Genomic DNA, 15,102 nt, shown 5'->3' with positions numbered 1-15,102 from the left:
TGTGGTTTTTTAACAAGTCAAATGAGACACAGAGTACACACTGGTTGCTTCCCTGAATCAACTTCTCGAGGCAGCGTGTTCTGCATCTAGTGAACGGCCTCACCAAGGAAAGCCTTAGCTAGGCCTCTGGGCCCTTGCCTCTTCCAAACCTGCAGTGCTACAGGAAAAACTGTGCTTCAGTTGCAATAGGAACACAAGCCGTCTTTCTCCTGAGGCAGGGTGACTTCAGGTAGGAGGTCCTGGATGGAAGGAGAAGCCTAGTGTTTTTCTCTGTGCAGCTCAGACTAGGGAATGAGTGCGACTTCCACGGCATGTTGGAACTTGCTAGAACGGTGCCCATAAAACTGTGCAGGTGCTGGCTAAATCAAGATGTCCCAATTAGAGTGCACTGTGTGGCCCTACACTCGGCAGACACACTGTGAGTCGGAAAGCTACGGGCCTGGATATTGCTTAGAAGGGCCAGGGGAGCCTGAGGGTACTCGGTGTTCTTGCAGGGAACAGGGTTTCCAGGCGAGGCACCTAGGTGTCCTGAAAAGCGTACTGGCGTTAAAATGCTGCAGAGCTGCGACTACGGCCTCATGGAAACTGCTACACGCCTCCGCTTCTGCATAGCATTGCAGGGCCTTACCTCGAGGCAAGTTCTCACGTTGCTTGCACTGTGAGCGACACAGCATGTTAGGATGCTGTATTTCTCCTTGAATAGAGTGACTTCAGGAAAGAGGTCCTCGATACATTCCAAGAAGAGTGTTTTCTCAGGGCAGCTCAGACGAGGGCAATGTCGCAAACTTCCAGGGCATGTTGGACTGCCTAGAAATGTGGTTCTGATGCTGTTCGACTGCTCTGGAAATATGGCTCTCCTGAAGTAACATACAGTGTGTTGCCCGAGACTCGGCAGACACAGAGGGCCTCCGAGGGACGTATGGGAATCAATGCTGCTCAGCAGGCCCACAGGGGTTTGGAGTGCGTCAGTGATCTTGGAACAGAAATGATGCTCACCCGACGGGCCTAGGAGTCCTGAAAAGGGTACGTCCTTTGACATAAGGCGGAACCTCCACTAAGCGCTCATGAAAAGAGCTGCATGCCTCCCTTTCTGCAGGGCTACTCAGGGCCTTACCTCGAGGCGAGGACTCAGGCTGAGATTCCCTTTAGCTCTAGAGCATGGCAAGGTGAGCCCCACCCCGGCCAATGAAGCTCCGTGTGTAGCCAGAGAAAACTCATTTTCTTCCCAAACCCATGCCTACAGTGGCCAGAGGGCTGTCAACAGCAGAGAATTTCAGGGAGCTTCACGGCCGCAAGCATGGAGCTTTCCAAATGGAAAGCAAGGCTAGTACCATCATGCCCCCATTACCATTGGCACAGGCAGCATACATCTCTGTGGTTTCTAACAAATCAAAAGAGACACAGAGTACACACTGGTTGCTTCCCTGAATCAACTTCTCGAGGCAGGCTGTTCTGCATCTAGTGAACGGCCTCACCAAGGAACGCCCTAGCTAGGCCTCTGGGCCCGTGCCTCTTCAAAAGCCTGCAGTGCTACAGGAAAAACTGTGCTTTAGTTGCAATAAGAACGCAAGCAGTGTTTCTCCTGATGGCACGGTGACTTCAGGAAGGAGGTCTTAGATGGAAGGAGAAGCCTAGTGTTTTTCTCTGTGCAGCTCAGACTAAGGAATGAGTGCGATTTCCACGGCATGTTGGAACTTGCTAGAACGGTGCTCGTGAACCTGTGCGAGTGCTGTGAATCAAGATATCACAAGAAAGAGTGCAGTGTGTTTCCCATGACTCAGCAGACACAGAGGACCTCCGAGGGACCAATGGGCCTCGTTGTTGCTCAGCAGGCCTACAGGGGTGTGGAGGTACTCAGGGATCTTGGAACAAAAATGATGCTCACCCGAGAGGCCTAGGAGACCTGAAAAGGGTACTTCCTTTAAAGTAAAGCAGAACAGCGACTAAGAGCTCAGGGAAAGAGCTGCATGCCTCCCTTTCTGCAGGGCTACTCAGGGCCTTACCTCGAGGCAAGGACTCACGTTGAGATTCCCTTTAGCTCTAGAGCATGGCAAGGTGAGCCCCACCCCGGCCAATGAAGCTCCGTGTGTAGCCAGAGAAAACTCATTTTCTTCCCACACCCATGCCTACAGTGGCCAGAGGGCTGTCAACAGCAGAGAATTTCAGGGAGCTTCACGGCAGCAAGCATGGAGCTTTCCAAATGGAAAGCAAGGCTAGTACCATCATGCCCCCATTACCATTGGCACAGGCAGCATACATCTCTGTGGTTTCTAACAAATCAAAAGAGACACAGAGTACACACTGGTTGCTTCCCTGAATCAACTTCTCGAGGCAGGCTGTTCTGCATCTAGTGAACGGCCTCACCAAGGAACGCCCTAGCTAGGCCTCTGGGCCCGTGCCTCTTCAAAAGCCTGCAGTGCTACAGGAAAAACTGTGCTTTAGTTGCAATAAGAACGCAAGCAGTGTTTCTCCTGATGGCAGGGTGACTTCAAGAAGGAGGTCTTAGATGGAAGGAGAAGCCTAGTGTTTTTCTCTGTGCAGCTCAGACTAAGGAATGAGTGCGATTTCCACGGCATGTTGGAACTTGCTAGAACGGTGCTCGTGAACCTGTGCGAGTGTTGTGAATCAAGATATCAGAAGAAAGAGTGCAGTGTGTTTCCCATGACTCAGCAGACACAGAGGACCTCCGAGGGACCAATAGGCCTCGTTGTTGCTCTGCAGGCCTACAGGGGTGTGGAGGTACTCAGGGATCTTGGAACAAAAATGATGCTCACCCGAGAGGCCTAGGAGTCCTGAAAAGGGTACTTCCTTTAAAGTAAAGCAGAACAGCGACTAAGAGCTCAGGGAAAGAGCTGCATGCCTCCCTTTCTGCAGGGCTACTCAGGGCCTTACCTCGAGGCAAGGACTCACGTTGAGATTCCCTTTAGCTCTAGAGCATGCTAGGTGAGCCCCACCCCGGCCAATGAAGCTCCGTGTGTAGCCAGAGAAAACATTTTCTTCCCACACCCATGCCTACAGTGGCCAGAGGGCTGTCAACAGCAGAGAATTTCAGGGAGCTTCACGGCCGCAAGCATGGAGCTTTCCAAATGGAAAGCAAGGCTAGTACCATCATGCCCCCATTACCATTGGCACAGGCAGCATACATCTCTGTGGTTTCTAACAAATCAAAAGAGACACAGAGTACACACTGGTTGCTTCCCTGAATCAACTTCTCGAGGCAGGCTGTTCTGCATCTAGTGAACGGCCTCACCAAGGAACGCCCTAGCTAGGCCTCTGGGCCCGTGCCTCTTCAAAAGCCTGCAGTGCTACAGGAAAAACTGTGCTTTAGTTGCAGTAAGAACGCAAGCAGTGTTTCTCCTGATGGCAGGGTGACTTCAGGAAGGAGGTCTTACATGGAAGGAGAAGCCTAGTGTTTTTCTCTGTGCAGCTCAGACTAAGGAATGAGTGCGATTTCCACGGCATGTTGGAGCTTGCTAGAACGGTGCTCGTGAACCTGTGCGAGTGCTGTGAATCAAGATATCACAAGAAAGAGTGCAGTGTGTTGCCTATGACTCAGCAGACACAGAGGACCTCCGAGGGACCAATGGGCCTCGTTGTTGCTCAGCAGGCCTACAGGGGTGTGGAGGTACTCAGGGATCTTGGAACAAAAATGATGCTCACCCGAGAGGCCTAGGAGACCTGAAAAGGGTACTTCCTTTAAAGTAAAGCAGAACAGCGTCTAAGAGCTCATGAAAAGAGCTGCATGCCTCCCTTTCTGCAGGGCTACTCAGGGCCTTACCTCGAGGCAAGGACTCACGTTGAGATTCCCTTTAGCTCTAGAGCATGGCAAGGTGAGCCCCACCCCGGCCAAAAAAGCTCCGTGTGTAGCCAGAGAAAACTCATTTTCTTCCCACACCAATGCTAGAGTGGACAGGGGCCTGTCAACAGCAGAGAATTTCAGGGAGCTTCACGGCAGCAAGCATGGAGCTTTCCAAATGGAAATCAAGGCTAGTACCATCATGCCCCCATTTCCATGGGCACAGGCAGCATACATCTCTGTGGTTTTTTAACAAGTCAAATGAGACACAGAGTACACACTGGTTGCTTCCCTGAATCAACTTCTCGAGGCAGCGTGTTCTGCATCTAGTGAACGGCCTCACCAAGGAAAGCCTTAGCTAGGCCTCTGGGCCCTTGCCTCTTCCAAACCTGCAGTGCTACAGGAAAAACTGTGCTTCAGTTGCAATAGGAACACAAGCCGTCTTTCTCCTGAGGCAGGGTGACTTCAGGTAGGAGGTCCTGGATGGAAGGAGAAGCCTAGTGTTTTTCTCTGTGCAGCTCAGACTAGGGAATGAGTGCGACTTCCACGGCATGTTGGAACTTGCTAGAACGGTGCCCATAAAACTGTGCAGGTGCTGGCTAAATCAAGATGTCCCAATTAGAGTGCACTGTGTGGCCCTACACTCGGCAGACACACTGTGAGTCGGAAAGCTACGGGCCTGGATATTGCTTAGAAGGGCCAGGGGAGCCTGAGGGTACTCGGTGTTCTTGCAGGGAACAGGGTTTCCAGGCGAGGCACCTAGGTGTCCTGAAAAGCGTACTGGCGTTAAAATGCTGCAGAGCTGCGACTACGGCCTCATGGAAACTGCTACACGCCTCCGCTTCTGCATAGCATTGCAGGGCCTTACCTCGAGGCAAGTTCTCACGTTGCTTGCACTGTGAGCGACACAGCATGTTAGGATGCTGTATTTCTCCTTGAATAGAGTGACTTCAGGAAAGAGGTCCTCGATACATTCCAAGAAGAGTGTTTTCTCAGGGCAGCTCAGACGAGGGCAATGTCGCAAACTTCCAGGGCATGTTGGACTGCCTAGAAATGTGGTTCTGATGCTGTTCGACTGCTCTGGAAATATGGCTCTCCTGAAGTAACATACAGTGTGTTGCCCGAGACTCGGCAGACACAGAGGGCCTCCGAGGGACGTATGGGAATCAATGCTGCTCAGCAGGCCCACAGGGGTTTGGAGTGCGTCAGTGATCTTGGAACAGAAATGATGCTCACCCGACGGGCCTAGGAGTCCTGAAAAGGGTACGTCCTTTGACATAAGGCGGAACCTCCACTAAGCGCTCATGAAAAGAGCTGCATGCCTCCCTTTCTGCAGGGCTACTCAGGGCCTTACCTCGAGGCGAGGACTCACGCTGAGATTCCCTTTAGCTCTAGAGCATGGCAAGGTGAGCCCCACCCCGGCCAATGAAGCTCCGTGTGTAGCCAGAGAAAACTCATTTTCTTCCCAAACCCATGCCTACAGTGGCCAGAGGGCTGTCAACAGCAGAGAATTTCAGGGAGCTTCACGGCCGCAAGCATGGAGCTTTCCAAATGGAAAGCAAGGCTAGTACCATCATGCCCCCATTACCATTGGCACAGGCAGCATACATCTCTGTGGTTTCTAACAAATCAAAAGAGACACAGAGTACACACTGGTTGCTTCCCTGAATCAACTTCTCGAGGCAGGCTGTTCTGCATCTAGTGAACGGCCTCACCAAGGAACGCCCTAGCTAGGCCTCTGGGCCCGTGCCTCTTCAAAAGCCTGCAGTGCTACAGGAAAAACTGTGCTTTAGTTGCAGTAAGAACGCAAGCAGTGTTTCTCCTGATGGCAGGGTGACTTCAGGAAGGAGGTCTTACATGGAAGGAGAAGCCTAGTGTTTTTCTCTGTGCAGCTCAGACTAAGGAATGAGTGCGATTTCCACGGCATGTTGGAGCTTGCTAGAACGGTGCTCGTGAACCTGTGCGAGTGCTGTGAATCAAGATATCACAAGAAAGAGTGCAGTGTGTTGCCTATGACTCAGCAGACACAGAGGACCTCCGAGGGACCAATGGGCCTCGTTGTTGCTCAGCAGGCCTACAGGGGTGTGGAGGTACTCAGGGATCTTGGAACAAAAATGATGCTCACCCGAGAGGCCTAGGAGACCTGAAAAGGGTACTTCCTTTAAAGTAAAGCAGAACAGCGTCTAAGAGCTCATGAAAAGAGCTGCATGCCTCCCTTTCTGCAGGGCTACTCAGGGCCTTACCTCGAGGCAAGGACTCACGTTGAGATTCCCTTTAGCTCTAGAGCATGGCAAGGTGAGCCCCACCCCGGCCAAAAAAGCTCCGTGTGTAGCCAGAGAAAACTCATTTTCTTCCCACACCAATGCTAGAGTGGACAGGGGCCTGTCAACAGCAGAGAATTTCAGGGAGCTTCACGGCAGCAAGCATGGAGCTTTCCAAATGGAAATCAAGGCTAGTACCATCATGCCCCCATTTCCATGGGCACAGGCAGCATACATCTCTGTGGTTTTTTAACAAGTCAAATGAGACACAGAGTACACACTGGTTGCTTCCCTGAATCAACTTCTCGAGGCAGCGTGTTCTGCATCTAGTGAACGGCCTCACCAAGGAAAGCCTTAGCTAGGCCTCTGGGCCCTTGCCTCTTCCAAACCTGCAGTGCTACAGGAAAAACTGTGCTTCAGTTGCAATAGGAACACAAGCCGTCTTTCTCCTGAGGCAGGGTGACTTCAGGTAGGAGGTCCTGGATGGAAGGAGAAGCCTAGTGTTTTTCTCTGTGCAGCTCAGACTAGGGAATGAGTGCGACTTCCACGGCATGTTGGAACTTGCTAGAACGGTGCCCATAAAACTGTGCAGGTGCTGGCTAAATCAAGATGTCCCAATTAGAGTGCACTGTGTGGCCCTACACTCGGCAGACACACTGTGAGTCGGAAAGCTACGGGCCTGGATATTGCTTAGAAGGGCCAGGGGAGCCTGAGGGTACTCGGTGTTCTTGCAGGGAACAGGGTTTCCAGGCGAGGCACCTAGGTGTCCTGAAAAGCGTACTGGCGTTAAAATGCTGCAGAGCTGCGACTACGGCCTCATGGAAACTGCTACACGCCTCCGCTTCTGCATAGCATTGCAGGGCCTTACCTCGAGGCAAGTTCTCACGTTGCTTGCACTGTGAGCGACACAGCATGTTAGGATGCTGTATTTCTCCTTGAATAGAGTGACTTCAGGAAAGAGGTCCTCGATACATTCCAAGAAGAGTGTTTTCTCAGGGCAGCTCAGACGAGGGCAATGTCGCAAACTTCCAGGGCATGTTGGACTGCCTAGAAATGTGGTTCTGATGCTGTTCGACTGCTCTGGAAATATGGCTCTCCTGAAGTAACATACAGTGTGTTGCCCGAGACTCGGCAGACACAGAGGGCCTCCGAGGGACGTATGGGAATCAATGCTGCTCAGCAGGCCCACAGGGGTTTGGAGTGCGTCAGTGATCTTGGAACAGAAATGATGCTCACCCGACGGGCCTAGGAGTCCTGAAAAGGGTACGTCCTTTGACATAAGGCGGAACCTCCACTAAGCGCTCATGAAAAGAGCTGCATGCCTCCCTTTCTGCAGGGCTACTCAGGGCCTTACCTCGAGGCGAGGACTCAGGCTGAGATTCCCTTTAGCTCTAGAGCATGGCAAGGTGAGCCCCACCCCGGCCAATGAAGCTCCGTGTGTAGCCAGAGAAAACTCATTTTCTTCCCACACCCATGCCTACAGTGGCCAGAGGGCTGTCAACAGCAGAGAATTTCAGGGAGCTTCACGGCCGCAAGCATGGAGCTTTCCAAATGGAAAGCAAGGCTAGTACCATCATGCCCCCATTACCATTGGCACAGGCAGCATACATCTCTGTGGTTTCTAACAAATCAAAAGAGACACAGAGTACACACTGGTTGCTTCCCTGAATCAACTTCTCGAGGCAGGCTGTTCTGCATCTAGTGAACGGCCTCACCAAGGAACGCCCTAGCTAGGCCTCTGGGCCCGTGCCTCTTCAAAAGCCTGCAGTGCTACAGGAAAAACTGTGCTTTAGTTGCAATAAGAACGCAAGCAGTGTTTCTCCTGATGGCACGGTGACTTCAGGAAGGAGGTCTTAGATGGAAGGAGAAGCCTAGTGTTTTTCTCTGTGCAGCTCAGACTAAGGAATGAGTGCGATTTCCACGGCATGTTGGAACTTGCTAGAACGGTGCTCGTGAACCTGTGCGAGTGCTGTGAATCAAGATATCACAAGAAAGAGTGCAGTGTGTTTCCCATGACTCAGCAGACACAGAGGACCTCCGAGGGACCAATGGGCCTCGTTGTTGCTCAGCAGGCCTACAGGGGTGTGGAGGTACTCAGGGATCTTGGAACAAAAATGATGCTCACCCGAGAGGCCTAGGAGACCTGAAAAGGGTACTTCCTTTAAAGTAAAGCAGAACAGCGACTAAGAGCTCAGGGAAAGAGCTGCATGCCTCCCTTTCTGCAGGGCTACTCAGGGCCTTACCTCGAGGCAAGGACTCACGTTGAGATTCCCTTTAGCTCTAGAGCATGGCAAGGTGAGCCCCACCCCGGCCAATGAAGCTCCGTGTGTAGCCAGAGAAAACTCATTTTCTTCCCACACCCATGCCTACAGTGGCCAGAGGGCTGTCAACAGCAGAGAATTTCAGGGAGCTTCACGGCAGCAAGCATGGAGCTTTCCAAATGGAAAGCAAGGCTAGTACCATCATGCCCCCATTACCATTGGCACAGGCAGCATACATCTCTGTGGTTTCTAACAAATCAAAAGAGACACAGAGTACACACTGGTTGCTTCCCTGAATCAACTTCTCGAGGCAGGCTGTTCTGCATCTAGTGAACGGCCTCACCAAGGAACGCCCTAGCTAGGCCTCTGGGCCCGTGCCTCTTCAAAAGCCTGCAGTGCTACAGGAAAAACTGTGCTTTAGTTGCAATAAGAACGCAAGCAGTGTTTCTCCTGATGGCAGGGTGACTTCAAGAAGGAGGTCTTAGATGGAAGGAGAAGCCTAGTGTTTTTCTCTGTGCAGCTCAGACTAAGGAATGAGTGCGATTTCCACGGCATGTTGGAACTTGCTAGAACGGTGCTCGTGAACCTGTGCGAGTGTTGTGAATCAAGATATCAGAAGAAAGAGTGCAGTGTGTTTCCCATGACTCAGCAGACACAGAGGACCTCCGAGGGACCAATAGGCCTCGTTGTTGCTCTGCAGGCCTACAGGGGTGTGGAGGTACTCAGGGATCTTGGAACAAAAATGATGCTCACCCGAGAGGCCTAGGAGTCCTGAAAAGGGTACTTCCTTTAAAGTAAAGCAGAACAGCGACTAAGAGCTCAGGGAAAGAGCTGCATGCCTCCCTTTCTGCAGGGCTACTCAGGGCCTTACCTCGAGGCAAGGACTCACGTTGAGATTCCCTTTAGCTCTAGAGCATGCTAGGTGAGCCCCACCCCGGCCAATGAAGCTCCGTGTGTAGCCAGAGAAAACATTTTCTTCCCACACCCATGCCTACAGTGGCCAGAGGGCTGTCAACAGCAGAGAATTTCAGGGAGCTTCACGGCCGCAAGCATGGAGCTTTCCAAATGGAAAGCAAGGCTAGTACCATCATGCCCCCATTACCATTGGCACAGGCAGCATACATCTCTGTGGTTTCTAACAAATCAAAAGAGACACAGAGTACACACTGGTTGCTTCCCTGAATCAACTTCTCGAGGCAGGCTGTTCTGCATCTAGTGAACGGCCTCACCAAGGAACGCCCTAGCTAGGCCTCTGGGCCCGTGCCTCTTCAAAAGCCTGCAGTGCTACAGGAAAAACTGTGCTTTAGTTGCAGTAAGAACGCAAGCAGTGTTTCTCCTGATGGCAGGGTGACTTCAGGAAGGAGGTCTTACATGGAAGGAGAAGCCTAGTGTTTTTCTCTGTGCAGCTCAGACTAAGGAATGAGTGCGATTTCCACGGCATGTTGGAGCTTGCTAGAACGGTGCTCGTGAACCTGTGCGAGTGCTGTGAATCAAGATATCACAAGAAAGAGTGCAGTGTGTTGCCTATGACTCAGCAGACACAGAGGACCTCCGAGGGACCAATGGGCCTCGTTGTTGCTCAGCAGGCCTACAGGGGTGTGGAGGTACTCAGGGATCTTGGAACAAAAATGATGCTCACCCGAGAGGCCTAGGAGACCTGAAAAGGGTACTTCCTTTAAAGTAAAGCAGAACAGCGTCTAAGAGCTCATGAAAAGAGCTGCATGCCTCCCTTTCTGCAGGGCTACTCAGGGCCTTACCTCGAGGCAAGGACTCACGTTGAGATTCCCTTTAGCTCTAGAGCATGGCAAGGTGAGCCCCACCCCGGCCAAAAAAGCTCCGTGTGTAGCCAGAGAAAACTCATTTTCTTCCCACACCAATGCTAGAGTGGACAGGGGCCTGTCAACAGCAGAGAATTTCAGGGAGCTTCACGGCAGCAAGCATGGAGCTTTCCAAATGGAAATCAAGGCTAGTACCATCATGCCCCCATTTCCATGGGCACAGGCAGCATACATCTCTGTGGTTTTTTAACAAGTCAAATGAGACACAGAGTACACACTGGTTGCTTCCCTGAATCAACTTCTCGAGGCAGCGTGTTCTGCATCTAGTGAACGGCCTCACCAAGGAAAGCCTTAGCTAGGCCTCTGGGCCCTTGCCTCTTCCAAACCTGCAGTGCTACAGGAAAAACTGTGCTTCAGTTGCAATAGGAACACAAGCCGTCTTTCTCCTGAGGCAGGGTGACTTCAGGTAGGAGGTCCTGGATGGAAGGAGAAGCCTAGTGTTTTTCTCTGTGCAGCTCAGACTAGGGAATGAGTGCGACTTCCACGGCATGTTGGAACTTGCTAGAACGGTGCCCATAAAACTGTGCAGGTGCTGGCTAAATCAAGATGTCCCAATTAGAGTGCACTGTGTGGCCCTACACTCGGCAGACACACTGTGAGTCGGAAAGCTACGGGCCTGGATATTGCTTAGAAGGGCCAGGGGAGCCTGAGGGTACTCGGTGTTCTTGCAGGGAACAGGGTTTCCAGGCGAGGCACCTAGGTGTCCTGAAAAGCGTACTGGCGTTAAAATGCTGCAGAGCTGCGACTACGGCCTCATGGAAACTGCTACACGCCTCCGCTTCTGCATAGCATTGCAGGGCCTTACCTCGAGGCAAGTTCTCACGTTGCTTGCACTGTGAGCGACACAGCATGTTAGGATGCTGTATTTCTCCTTGAATAGAGTGACTTCAGGAAAGAGGTCCTCGATACATTCCAAGAAGAGTGTTTTCTCAGGGCAGCTCAGACGAGGGCAATGTCGCAAACTTCCAGGGCATGTTGGACTGCCTAGAAATGTGGTTCTGATGCTGTTCGACTGCTCTGGAAATATGGCTCTCCTGAAGTAACATACAGTGTGTTGCCCGAGACTCGGCAGACACAGAGGGCCTCCGAGGGACGTATGGGAATCAATGCTGCTCAGCAGGCCCACAGGGGTTTGGAGTGCGTCAGTGATCTTGGAACAGAAATGATGCTCACCCGACGGGCCTAGGAGTCCTGAAAAGGGTACGTCCTTTGACATAAGGCGGAACCTCCACTAAGCGCTCATGAAAAGAGCTGCATGCCTCCCTTTCTGCAGGGCTACTCAGGGCCTTACCTCGAGGCGAGGACTCACGCTGAGATTCCCTTTAGCTCTAGAGCATGGCAAGGTGAGCCCCACCCCGGCCAATGAAGCTCCGTGTGTAGCCAGAGAAAACTCATTTTCTTCCCAAACCCATGCCTACAGTGGCCAGAGGGCTGTCAACAGCAGAGAATTTCAGGGAGCTTCACGGCCGCAAGCATGGAGCTTTCCAAATGGAAAGCAAGGCTAGTACCATCATGCCCCCATTACCATTGGCACAGGCAGCATACATCTCTGTGGTTTCTAACAAATCAAAAGAGACACAGAGTACACACTGGTTGCTTCCCTGAATCAACTTCTCGAGGCAGGCTGTTCTGCATCTAGTGAACGGCCTCACCAAGGAACGCCCTAGCTAGGCCTCTGGGCCCGTGCCTCTTCAAAAGCCTGCAGTGCTACAGGAAAAACTGTGCTTTAGTTGCAGTAAGAACGCAAGCAGTGTTTCTCCTGATGGCAGGGTGACTTCAGGAAGGAGGTCTTACATGGAAGGAGAAGCCTAGTGTTTTTCTCTGTGCAGCTCAGACTAAGGAATGAGTGCGATTTCCACGGCATGTTGGAGCTTGCTAGAACGGTGCTCGTGAACCTGTGCGAGTGCTGTGAATCAAGATATCACAAGAAAGAGTGCAGTGTGTTGCCTATGACTCAGCAGACACAGAGGACCTCCGAGGGACCAATGGGCCTCGTTGTTGCTCAGCAGGCCTACAGGGGTGTGGAGGTACTCAGGGATCTTGGAACAAAAATGATGCTCACCCGAGAGGCCTAGGAGACCTGAAAAGGGTACTTCCTTTAAAGTAAAGCAGAACAGCGTCTAAGAGCTCATGAAAAGAGCTGCATGCCTCCCTTTCTGCAGGGCTACTCAGGGCCTTACCTCGAGGCAAGGACTCACGTTGAGATTCCCTTTAGCTCTAGAGCATGGCAAGGTGAGCCCCACCCCGGCCAAAAAAGCTCCGTGTGTAGCCAGAGAAAACTCATTTTCTTCCCACACCAATGCTAGAGTGGACAGGGGCCTGTCAACAGCAGAGAATTTCAGGGAGCTTCACGGCAGCAAGCATGGAGCTTTCCAAATGGAAATCAAGGCTAGTACCATCATGCCCCCATTTCCATGGGCACAGGCAGCATACATCTCTGTGGTTTTTTAACAAGTCAAATGAGACACAGAGTACACACTGGTTGCTTCCCTGAATCAACTTCTCGAGGCAGCGTGTTCTGCATCTAGTGAACGGCCTCACCAAGGAAAGCCTTAGCTAGGCCTCTGGGCCCTTGCCTCTTCCAAACCTGCAGTGCTACAGGAAAAACTGTGCTTCAGTTGCAATAGGAACACAAGCCGTCTTTCTCCTGAGGCAGGGTGACTTCAGGTAGGAGGTCCTGGATGGAAGGAGAAGCCTAGTGTTTTTCTCTGTGCAGCTCAGACTAGGGAATGAGTGCGACTTCCACGGCATGTTGGAACTTGCTAGAACGGTGCCCATAAAACTGTGCAGGTGCTGGCTAAATCAAGATGTCCCAATTAGAGTGCACTGTGTGGCCCTACACTCGGCAGACACACTGTGAGTCGGAAAGCTACGGGCCTGGATATTGCTTAGAAGGGCCAGGGGAGCCTGAGGGTACTCGGTGTTCTTGCAGGGAACAGGGTTTCCAGGCGAGGCACCTAGGTGTCCTGAAAAGCGTACTGGCGTTAAAATGCTGCAGAGCTGCGACTACGGCCTCATGGAAACTGCTACACGCCTCCGCTTCTGCATAGCATTGCAGGGCCTTACCTCGAGGCAAGTTCTCACGTTGCTTGCACTGTGAGCGACACAGCATGTTAGGATGCTGTATTTCTCCTTGAATAGAGTGACTTCAGGAAAGAGGTCCTCGATACATTCCAAGAAGAGTGTTTTCTCAGGGCAGCTCAGACGAGGGCAATGTCGCAAACTTCCAGGGCATGTTGGACTGCCTAGAAATGTGGTTCTGATGCTGTTCGACTGCTCTGGAAATATGGCTCTCCTGAAGTAACATACAGTGTGTTGCCCGAGACTCGGCAGACACAGAGGGCCTCCGAGGGACGTATGGGAATCAATGCTGCTCAGCAGGCCCACAGGGGTTTGGAGTGCGTCAGTGATCTTGGAACAGAAATGATGCTCACCCGACGGGCCTAGGAGTCCTGAAAAGGGTACGTCCTTTGACATAAGGCGGAACCTCCACTAAGCGCTCATGAAAAGAGCTGCATGCCTCCCTTTCTGCAGGGCTACTCAGGGCCTTACCTCGAGGCGAGGACTCAGGCTGAGATTCCCTTTAGCTCTAGAGCATGGCAAGGTGAGCCCCACCCCGGCCAATGAAGCTCCGTGTGTAGCCAGAGAAAACTCATTTTCTTCCCACACCCATGCCTACAGTGGCCAGAGGGCTGTCAACAGCAGAGAATTTCAGGGAGCTTCACGGCAGCAAGCATGGAGCTTTCCAAATGGAAAGCAAGGCTAGTACCATCATGCCCCCATTACCATTGGCACAGGCAGCATACATCTCTGTGGTTTCTAACAAATCAAAAGAGACACAGAGTACACACTGGTTGCTTCCCTGAATCAACTTCTCGAGGCAGGCTGTTCTGCATCTAGTGAACGGCCTCACCAAGGAACGCCCTAGCTAGGCCTCTGGGCCCGTGCCTCTTCAAAAGCCTGCAGTGCTACAGGAAAAACTGTGCTTTAGTTGCAATAAGAACGCAAGCAGTGTTTCTCCTGATGGCAGGGTGACTTCAAGAAGGAGGTCTTAGATGGAAGGAGAAGCCTAGTGTTTTTCTCTGTGCAGCTCAGACTAAGGAATGAGTGCGATTTCCACGGCATGTTGGAACTTGCTAGAACGGTGCTCGTGAACCTGTGCGAGTGTTGTGAATCAAGATATCAGAAGAAAGAGTGCAGTGTGTTTCCCATGACTCAGCAGACACAGAGGACCTCCGAGGGACCAATAGGCCTCGTTGTTGCTCTGCAGGCCTACAGGGGTGTGGAGGTACTCAGGGATCTTGGAACAAAAATGATGCTCACCCGAGAGGCCTAGGAGTCCTGAAAAGGGTACTTCCTTTAAAGTAAAGCAGAACAGCGACTAAGAGCTCAGGGAAAGAGCTGCATGCCTCCCTTTCTGCAGGGCTACTCAGGGCCTTACCTCGAGGCAAGGACTCACGTTGAGATTCCCTTTAGCTCTAGAGCATGCAAGGTGAGCCCCACCCCGGCCAATGAAGCTCCGTGTGTAGCCAGAGAAAACATTTTCTTCCCACACCCATGCCTACAGTGGCCAGAGGGCTGTCAACAACAGAGAATTTCAGGGAGCTTCACGGCAGCAAGCATGGAACTTTCCAAATGGAAAGCAAGGCTAGTACCATCATGCCCCCATTACCATTGGCACAGGCAGCATACATCTCTGTGGTTTCTAACAAATCAAAAGAGACACAGAGTACACACTGGTTGCTTCCCTGAATCAACTTCTCGAGGCAGGCTGTTCTGCATCTAGTGAACGGCCTCACCAAGGAACGCCCTAGCTAGGCCTCTGGGCCCGTGCCTCTTCAAAAGCCTGCAGTGCTACAGGAAAAACTGTGCTTTAGTTGCAGTAAGAACGCAAGCAGTGTTTCTCCTGATGGCACGGTGACTTCAGGAAGGAGGTCTTAGATGGA

This window comes from Balaenoptera ricei, chromosome 16 (genome assembly GCF_028023285.1).
Source record: "Balaenoptera ricei isolate mBalRic1 chromosome 16, mBalRic1.hap2, whole genome shotgun sequence".
Taxonomy (NCBI): Eukaryota; Metazoa; Chordata; class Mammalia; order Artiodactyla; family Balaenopteridae; genus Balaenoptera; species Balaenoptera ricei.
Note: the sequence above shows the minus strand (reverse complement) of the source record.